The sequence below is a fragment of the Euleptes europaea genome, chromosome 9 (genome assembly GCF_029931775.1).
Source record: "Euleptes europaea isolate rEulEur1 chromosome 9, rEulEur1.hap1, whole genome shotgun sequence".
Lineage (NCBI taxonomy): Eukaryota > Metazoa > Chordata > Lepidosauria > Squamata > Sphaerodactylidae > Euleptes > Euleptes europaea.
Genome location: NC_079320.1, coordinates 74,185,288 through 74,193,959, shown reverse-complemented (window position 1 = coordinate 74,193,959; position 8,672 = coordinate 74,185,288). Strand labels below are relative to the sequence as shown.

General features: G+C 45.0%; 1 pseudogene; it reads right to left on the bottom strand.

Annotated features, from left to right (window-relative positions):
* Positions 1–5,914: 5,914 nt before the first annotated feature.
* On the bottom strand, positions 5,915–6,030 carry LOC130483137 (U2 spliceosomal RNA; annotated as a pseudogene).
* Positions 6,031–8,672: the final 2,642 nt, after the last annotated feature.

Here is an 8,672-nt window from a genome sequence, read left to right as displayed (position 1 = left end):
TTTAACAATACTTGTGGAAAGAAAATCACAAATGGAATTTACCAGAATCATGGAACTGGATATGCATTACAGGCCACCGGGTCCAACCCCCTGCACAATGCAAGAAACTAGAGTTGCCAAACTCCAGGTGGTGGCTGGAGATCCCCCCCCCATTACAACTTTACAGCCTTACTGTCTGGAATAGTCAAGAACAAATCTTTGTTCTCTCATAATGTGACAGGCCTTTAGGTAACGGAAGAGTGCTGTCACACACACAACCCAGTACTAACTTCTGGAGGCTAAACATACTCAGTTCCTTTAACCTGTCCTCATAGGACATGTTTTCCAGACCTACAATGAATTTCGTTTCCTTCCTCTCCTCGTTCCAATTTGTCAACATCTTCCTTAAAGGCTAGAGCCTACCAATGGAAGGGTATAATGGAAGGATGTAGTGGAAGGGTGGGCATAGGACTCTAGGTGAGATCTGGCAAGCATAGACCAGAGTAGAACTACTATGGCTGGTAGCTTGGATACTATGCTTCTATTAATACTTCATGAAATAGTATTAGCATTTGTGGCAGCCCCATCACTCTGCTGACATATGTTAAAACTGGGAAAACCATCTAACTCTCCCTCCACTGCCCTGTGCTATTTCATCAATTGAAAATGCCCCTTTCCTACTGTGTAATTTGTTGTTTAAAAAGACAGGTAAAAGATGAGCTGTCTGTCTTTTTTTCCTTTTAGAGCTAATGTAGGGTTGCCAGGTCATTTTGCCCGCCGATACATTGCCTGGCTTGGAAGCAGGGACTGCTTGTGTGTATGGCTGCGCTGACGCGATTGCGTCACTCCCGGTTTACACCTGGAAGTGCCGCATCACAACGGGCCTTTTACCAAACTCCCAGTTTGAGTGGTAAAAGGCCCGTTGCGTTGCGGCGCTTCCGGGTGTAAAGTGGAAGTGATGCGATCGCGTCAGCATGGCCAGGTGCATGCGATCCCTGCCTCAGTTCCACCCCAAACACCTCCCACGAGAGGAGAGTGGGGGACCTGGCAACCTTAAGCTAATGACAGCATGTGAGAGCATATATCAGTGAAAGGGTTAAAGGGTTAAAGGCCATGCATACCCGGTTTTAATCACGGCCACAGCATACCCAATCTTAGCATTTTAAAAATTCTTGGAGGATCCAACCACAAATTTCACCATTCTTTACATTATTTAATCCTTCCGTATCCATGTTACGTGAGTGACCAGCTGTGGATCAATCCTTGCGTCCCGACTTGGACATGGCTCAGAAGGTTTGAGGAGACTGCTACAGTTCTTGTCCAGGGCAAGGGCTTTGTAGATTGCAGTCTATAACTTATATCAAGTAAATTATTGGTTTATTTAATGTCTTTAATAATGTATCAAGGAAGGATGCAAAAATTAATTATGAACATAAAACAATGCTGTGCAAACATTAACAGATGTCACTAAGTAATTACTTCCAGCTACACTTTAGTGACTTGAAATGGCGAAAAAGGACACTTTTCATATTAGTCCGCCCCCCAACTGAGCTGTGCACTTATTTCTGTTAATAGTAGGATTTGTCCCCCTTTACCAAAATATTGCACATTATCATAACAGACACTCTTTTACCTTATTGGCAATAAGTGGCCTTTTTTTCTGTAATGAGGGTTTGGATAAAAACAGTCAGCATTAAATACATTTAACATATGGAATTTTTGGAACAACAACAAAAATCTGAAAGCAGTAACTGAAACAGATTTTTCCCCTTATCTGGTGTTATCAACTCCCTGAAGGCCTATGCATCTGGAAATTAAGCCTACAGAATGTCAAGGAAAGAGGTTCTTGGGTTGCCAACCTCCAGGTGGTGGCTGGAGATCTCCTGGGATTACAACAGAGATCAGTTCACCTGGAGTAAATGGCCAATCTGGAAGGTCGACTCTATGGCATTATACCCCACTGAAGTCCCTCCCCCTCCCCAGGCTCCACCCCCAAATCTCCAGGTATTTTCCAACCCGGAGCTGTAAATCCTAGGTTTAAGCACATCACTCACCACAGCTTTCTTGTATGTTTTTGGAGCCTGAGGATTGGCACCTCTTCTTTCCTTTCCCTGGAGAGAGGCAAGGAAGCTGAAGCTGGGGTGCATGTCTCTGTGGCAAAGTACAATGGACAAAGTTCCATAGACATCATATTTTCCTCCTATTGCAGATGGGAGAAATTAAGGGGGGTGATTTGTCAAAGGCTTCCAAGTGACTCTGTGGCAGAGCAAAGAACTGGGATTGCCTGATGTGTTGCTGGATCTCTTGGGGAAGCATTCCTAAGCAGTTCTACTCAAAAGTAAGCCCCATGTTAATCGATTGGGGTGCCAGCCTCCAAGTAGTAGCTGAGATCTCTTGCTATTACAACTGATCTCCAGCCGATAGAGATCAGTTCACCTGGCTTTGGCAATTGGGCTCTATGGCATGGAAGTCCCTCCCCTCCCCAAACCATGCCCTCCTCAGGCTCCACTCCAAAAACTTCTCATTAGTAGTGAAGAGGGAGCTGGCAACACTATTAATTGATGGGACTCATTCTCAGAACATTGTCCTTAAGATTGCAGATTTAGGAAACTGTTTCACAATAGCTCTTGGGCTAATCCCTTTCTTTCCCCATTTGAATTAGACCTTTTTAGTAGTCTCCATCTGGAAATTAAGCCTAATGTTTCCTGAATAGTTTAAATCCCTCTTCTTAGATTGCCTAACGGTAGCAATATCCTTAAAGGATGTCCATCATGCGAGCAACGTGCGGCCTTCCATTCCTGTTTTTTAATCAAGCTGAGCTTTTCAAAGGACTCCTTCATCTGATCTCCCAAAATAGTTTCTAAGACTTTCGCTGCCACTGAAGTTAAAGGTAACTAATAAAAAAAATATCTCCTGGTGTGCTCCTAAGTCATCTTTTCAATTAATGCTTGATATTGGTCATTTTCTCTAACTTCAGGGAAGGCGTCTGGCTGGGAACACCTGCACAAATTTCCTTTCAAACCCCTGCCAGTTTTTTTTTTCTGAGCCTGAAAGAATGCTGTGGTCTAAAAAGAGGCTATGTAAAAACAGAAGCTTGAGAATTCCATAGATCTCCTCATTGTGCGCATTAAGAGTCAACTTCAGAAGATTTTAATGATGCGCACACATACAAATGACTGCTTTTTATTCCTATTAGGACCAGCATGGCTAAGAGACACCAGATTGCCGTTCAGAACAGGTGTACACTCTTTAAAGTTCTGAAAGCATTTTCCCCACCATGACTGCTTATGGCACCAAACCCTCTAAAAACTGTTATGAGTTTGTTTGTCACAATTCCACTCAGGTTACCGAGGCTGTTTAGCTTAGAAAGAAGGCAGTTAAGGGGAGACATGATAGAGGTCTATAAAATTATGCATGGTATGGAGAGAGAGAGAGAGAGGACAGGGAGAAAAGCTTCTCTCATAATACTAGAATGTAGGGTCATCTGCTGAAGCTGGAGGGTGACAGATTCAAAACAGATAAAAGGAAGTATTTCTTCACATAATACATAGTTGAATTGTGGAACTCCCTGCAAGGCTATAAAAGCTTCTAGTTCATGGTATGCTTAGGCAAGCATCCGCTTTAGCTTGTTCCTTGGTATTAATCTAGTTTGCTAGATTCCTTCAGTCTCCACTCTCTCTCTTGTGTATGCTTTTGAAGCCAATTGGCTTGGATGTAACAGTCATCTTTAGCCCCTACTTGGACAAGAATCCATCCGTTTTTCATTCACAGAGCATTTCTCCATATTTGTTTTTTTCCATCAAGTCACAGCTGACTTATGGAGAGGCCATAGGATTTTCAAGGCAAGAGACATTCGGAGGTGGGTTGCCATTCCCTGCCTCCATGTCACAACCCTGATATTCCTTGGAGATCTCCCATCCAAATACTAGCCAGAGTCAGCGCTGAGAGTGTATGACTGGCCCAAGGTCAACCAGCAAGTTTCCATAGTGTGCATGGGGATTTGAACCTGGGTTTCCCAGGCCCTAGAATGACACCATAACCACAGCACCATGCTGGTTCTCATTTCTCCATGCATACTGGCTAACAGCTGTTAGGCGCAGATCTGTTCCCCCCCCCCCCGCGTGCCTTCACGGGGCTTTGCTGAAGGCGTGCAGGGGGGCCTTTAAACAGATGTGAGCCTAACAGCTGTTAGGCGCAGATCTGTTCCCCCCCCCCACGTGCCTTCAGGGGGCTTCCCTGAAGCTGGGTGGGGGGCACTTTAAACAGATCTGTGCCTCCCGGCCAGGAGGCACAAATCTGTTCCACCCCACCCCCCCACGCGTGCCTTCAGGGGGCTTCCCTGAAGCCGGGTGGGGGGCCCTTTAAACAGATCTGCACCTTCCAGCTGGAAGGTGCAGATCTGTTCCACCCCCCACCCCCCGCGCGCCTTCAGGGTGCTTCCCTGAATGCGCGCGGGGGGCACTTTAAACAGATCTGTGCCTTCCAGTTGTTCCCTGAAGGCCTGCGGGGGGGGCAATTTTCCCCCGAACTCCGGATCTCACTCGAATTTCGGGGATCCGAAGCAGGGAGCTCGGACTTCAGCACGGCCCAAATTTAAAAGGGCCGAATTTTGCCAAAGCCGAACTTAATCAATTTTTTTTTTCAACAGCCCTTCTGGCTTCATGCAGAAGAGTGAGGAAACAAATCAGTTCACCAGATTAGCCTCTGCCGCTCATGTGGAGGAGTGGGGAATCATACCTGGTTCTCCAAATCAGAGTCCACCACTCCAAACCACCATTCTTAACCACTTCACCATGCTGGTTCTCAGTAGGGGATGAGGGCATTCTATCCATCAAAAGGTAATGGCAAGCCACCTCTGGTCATCCCTTGCCTTGAAAGGCCCATAACATGGAACTTCATGGGGTCACCTTGAGTCAGTTGCGAAGTGATGGCACACTTTATTTTCGAAATCCTGTTTCGGCAATTGTGTTCCTTATCTCTTGTTGCAGCACAAATGGTCTTCCTGAAGTGTAGACTAATTAAATCCCTTGGCGTGGCAAATAAATGAAAGCATTTTAAAATGATGGGGGGGGGGTGGAGAGAATTTTTTTTCCTAGGCAAACATTGAATTTATGGAAAGTGGCAAAGAGCTAAGATGCAGACGTGGTCCCACAGGTGATTTAATCAAATGAGGTTCTGTTTCTCTTGGCTGGCTTTGATGAGGAAACCAAGATGTCTGGAATAAGATCTGAACGCTGACATTTCCCTTTCCCATTTGCATTGCTTCCAAGGAATGAATGAGCTAAAATGGTCTGAGTGTGAAGTGTTCCAGAAGGCAGAGCCAGCAGAAGTAAACAGACACCATTAGGGACCGTGCTGTGAAAAATAAAGGAAGGAAGAAAAGAAATATTTAGTTTGCAATTTGATATGAATGCTGCCGGAGATGGAATATTGCTGTAGAGCAGAAATGAAGATACTGGCTTGCTATAAAACTAAATGGGAAGTCCATCCCATGGATTAGTCACTGCTCTTCAACCCTTTGTGTAACAGGTGTGAATGGTGACGTACCAGGGTCTCTCTCTCTCTCTCTCTCTCTCTCTCTTTCCCCCCCTCCCTCCCTCCCCCCTCCCTCCCCCTCTGTGGTGACCTTCCCAAGAGTGTGAAGCCTAGGATGGCCAGGTCCCTCAATAGCCAAAGCGGCAATTTTCTCCAGGTGAACTGATGTCTGTGGGCTGGAGATCAGTTATAATAATGGGACATCTCCAGCTACTACCTGGAGGTTGGCAACCATAGTGAAGTCCTTCTTGCTTGTTGTTCTTAGAAAACTTTAGTAAGACAGAGCTCTTTTAAAGGGTATTTGGGGAGGGGTCATTGACGGTATTCTAAAGTCTGGCACTATTCTTTGTTTAAGTTTGCTATATTTTACCGTTCCCAATGCAAATCCCCATGTTGAGGAGAAATGTGGGCTTATAAATAATTTTGATGAATCAATAAAAAAATATAAATTTAGCTAGATCAGTTAGCCAAGACTAAATACTACACTCGATCTTAGCCAAAAAGCTGAGAAGTGAGTTAGCCAAGACTAAGTACACTGATTTCAAACTTCTCACTCCACTACCTGGAGGTTGGCAACTCTAGTTCCCCAGGATAAAATGGCTGCTCTGGAAGGCTGAATCGACTGCATCCTATCCCTGCTGAAATCCTTCCCCTCCCCAGACTCCACCCTCCTCAGACTCCACTTCCCAATCTCCAAACATGCCCCAACCTGGAACTCTACTTAACTTCCATGTTGTAGAAATGTTGGGCAGCATTTGGATTTGAACATTCAGCCAGCCCCAAGGGCCAAAAGTGACAGCTTTGAGTTGGTGGCGCACCAAAAAGCTTTCTCCTGCATTATGGCTGAAATCCTAAGGGGAGCGATGCTCCATATGGGCAGGGAAATCCCAGAAGGGAAAGCCTGCGTCAGCATGGAGGGGCATTCCTGGGGCATTCCCAGATAGGGTTGCCAGCTCTGAGTTGGGAAATACCTGGAGATTTTTGGGGTGGAACCTGAGGAGGGTGGAGTTTGGGGAGGGGAGGGACTTCAATGCCATAGAGTCCAATGGCCAAAGTGGCCGTTTTCTCCAGGTGAACTGATCTCTCTCGGCTGGAGGTCAGTTGTAATAGCAGGAAATCTCCAGCTAGTACCTGGAGGCTGACGACCTTGTTCCCAGGGGTGGACCTGAAGTTAGTCAGCTTCCAGTCCCCTTTCATCCCTGGAACACCCCTTCGCACTGCAGCATGGCTATGACACCAAAATAGCTGGTGTAGCCTCGCTAAACCCAATGGGGGATTTTTGCCATTTTTCTTTTTTCTTTCCTTTAATTTATTTCGTTTGTGGCTGGCGAGCCTCACAGAAAGTGGCACAGCTGTGCCGTTCCTCGTCTCTACATAACCACTCCCCCCCCCTTAGGATTGGGTGGCCTGGCTCCAAAATAAAATGGCCTGCATGTTGTTTTATCAAATGAAGCTCAAGGAAACACGCAATTGCCCAGCTTGTGTTTGTCTTCTCTAATGAGAGTCTAACATTTCTTTGCATCCAGGAATTTTCTGGGGCTCGCTGGCTCTTTCAGTTCTACCTTCTGCATCCCAATGAGCCTGGCAGCTGCAAGCATTATTGAAGACTTGGAAACCTTTACTGGATCCGTTCTCCTGTCATCAATGAGGATAGGCAAAGCCTTGTCAGCCAAAGCTGATTTCACACCATGGCACTGGACTGTCTGCTCTTTGTCTCGGTTTGACTTCTGGAGGCATCAAAAGCCATTCCTAATGATATGATGAACTAATAGCTGTGAAGATCAAAAGTCATGTTGCAGTGGTAAGTTTGTGATGAACATCAATCTAAAAATGATAAGCAGTAAAAAAAATAAACAAGAAAAAAGCACATGGGGTATACTGGAGTATGTATGACGTATGTGTGTGTGTGTGTTAAGTGCCGTCAAGTCATTTCCGACTCATGGCGACCCTATGAATCCATGTCCTCCAAAGTGTCCTATCCTTAACAGCCTTGCTCAGATCTTGCAAATTGAGGGCCGTGGCTTCCTTTACAGAATCAATCCATCTCTTGTTGGGTCTTCCTCTTTTCCTGCTGCCTTCAACTTTTCCTAGCCTGATTGTCTTTTCCAGTGACTCCAGAGTATGTATGATATACAACCAGAAATATCAGTATCTAACACCTTGCAAAGGATAAGCAGATTTCCCCTTGGAAGTCCTCCCATTCTTCCTTCTCCAGTTTAACGAGGAGAATTTTGAAAATTAATTTCCAAAATTGAACTGTGTGCAGTTTGCATCTGCTTTAGATTAATTTGCATTTTTGCTCCTTAAAAAAAGACCCTTAACCCTTTATTTAATTTACTTGACAAACACTTTTCACATGCACGTAAATAAGATGGAGGAAGAGAACAGAAAATCCTGCTCTTTATTACTGACGTCTGTTTGTGAATTGAAAATAGCCTGCCCAAATCAGCCTGGAACATCAAGTTTCTTTCTGTGTGTCATTTTACTGATATTCATGTTTGCTCTCATAGATAAATTGTATGGGGGGTTGTATCTATCCTGATGAAAACCATATGTCAGTCTGTCTTTATTGCATCAATGAATAATAAACCATAACAACAACACTACAACCATATGTACAGTCACATCAAGATTGCTTTTGTGCAGTGTTTCATCAGTTTACCTGTATTGGTATTGCATTGGTAATACAAAGCACAAATGAGGAGAGGGAGCAGAAAACTGCCCTTGTAGAGCATTCTGTACAAAATTTAGAAGTCAAAAATCATGAAGTAATGGAAGACTCTGAACTAGGGTTGCCCGCCTCCAGGTAGCATCTGGTGATCTCCCGCTATTACAATTGATCTCCAGGTGGCTGAGATCAGTTCCCCTGGAGAAAATGTCTCCTTTGCCAGGTGGACACTATGGCATTATACCCAGGTGAGGGCCTTCCCCTCCCCAAACCCTGCCTTCCCCAGGCTCCACCCCCAAAATCTCCAGATATTTCCCAACTCAGAGTTGGCAGCCTTACTCTGAACACATTGGTCCCTTTAAGGAAACAACAAAATATGTACACCCAAATTCTGGGGGGGGGGGGGAAGTCATATGAGGAAATTTTTGAAAAAATTCCTAAATAGGCATACTGAGAAGATTCCCAGTTTATTCAAAATAGATCATTCAGA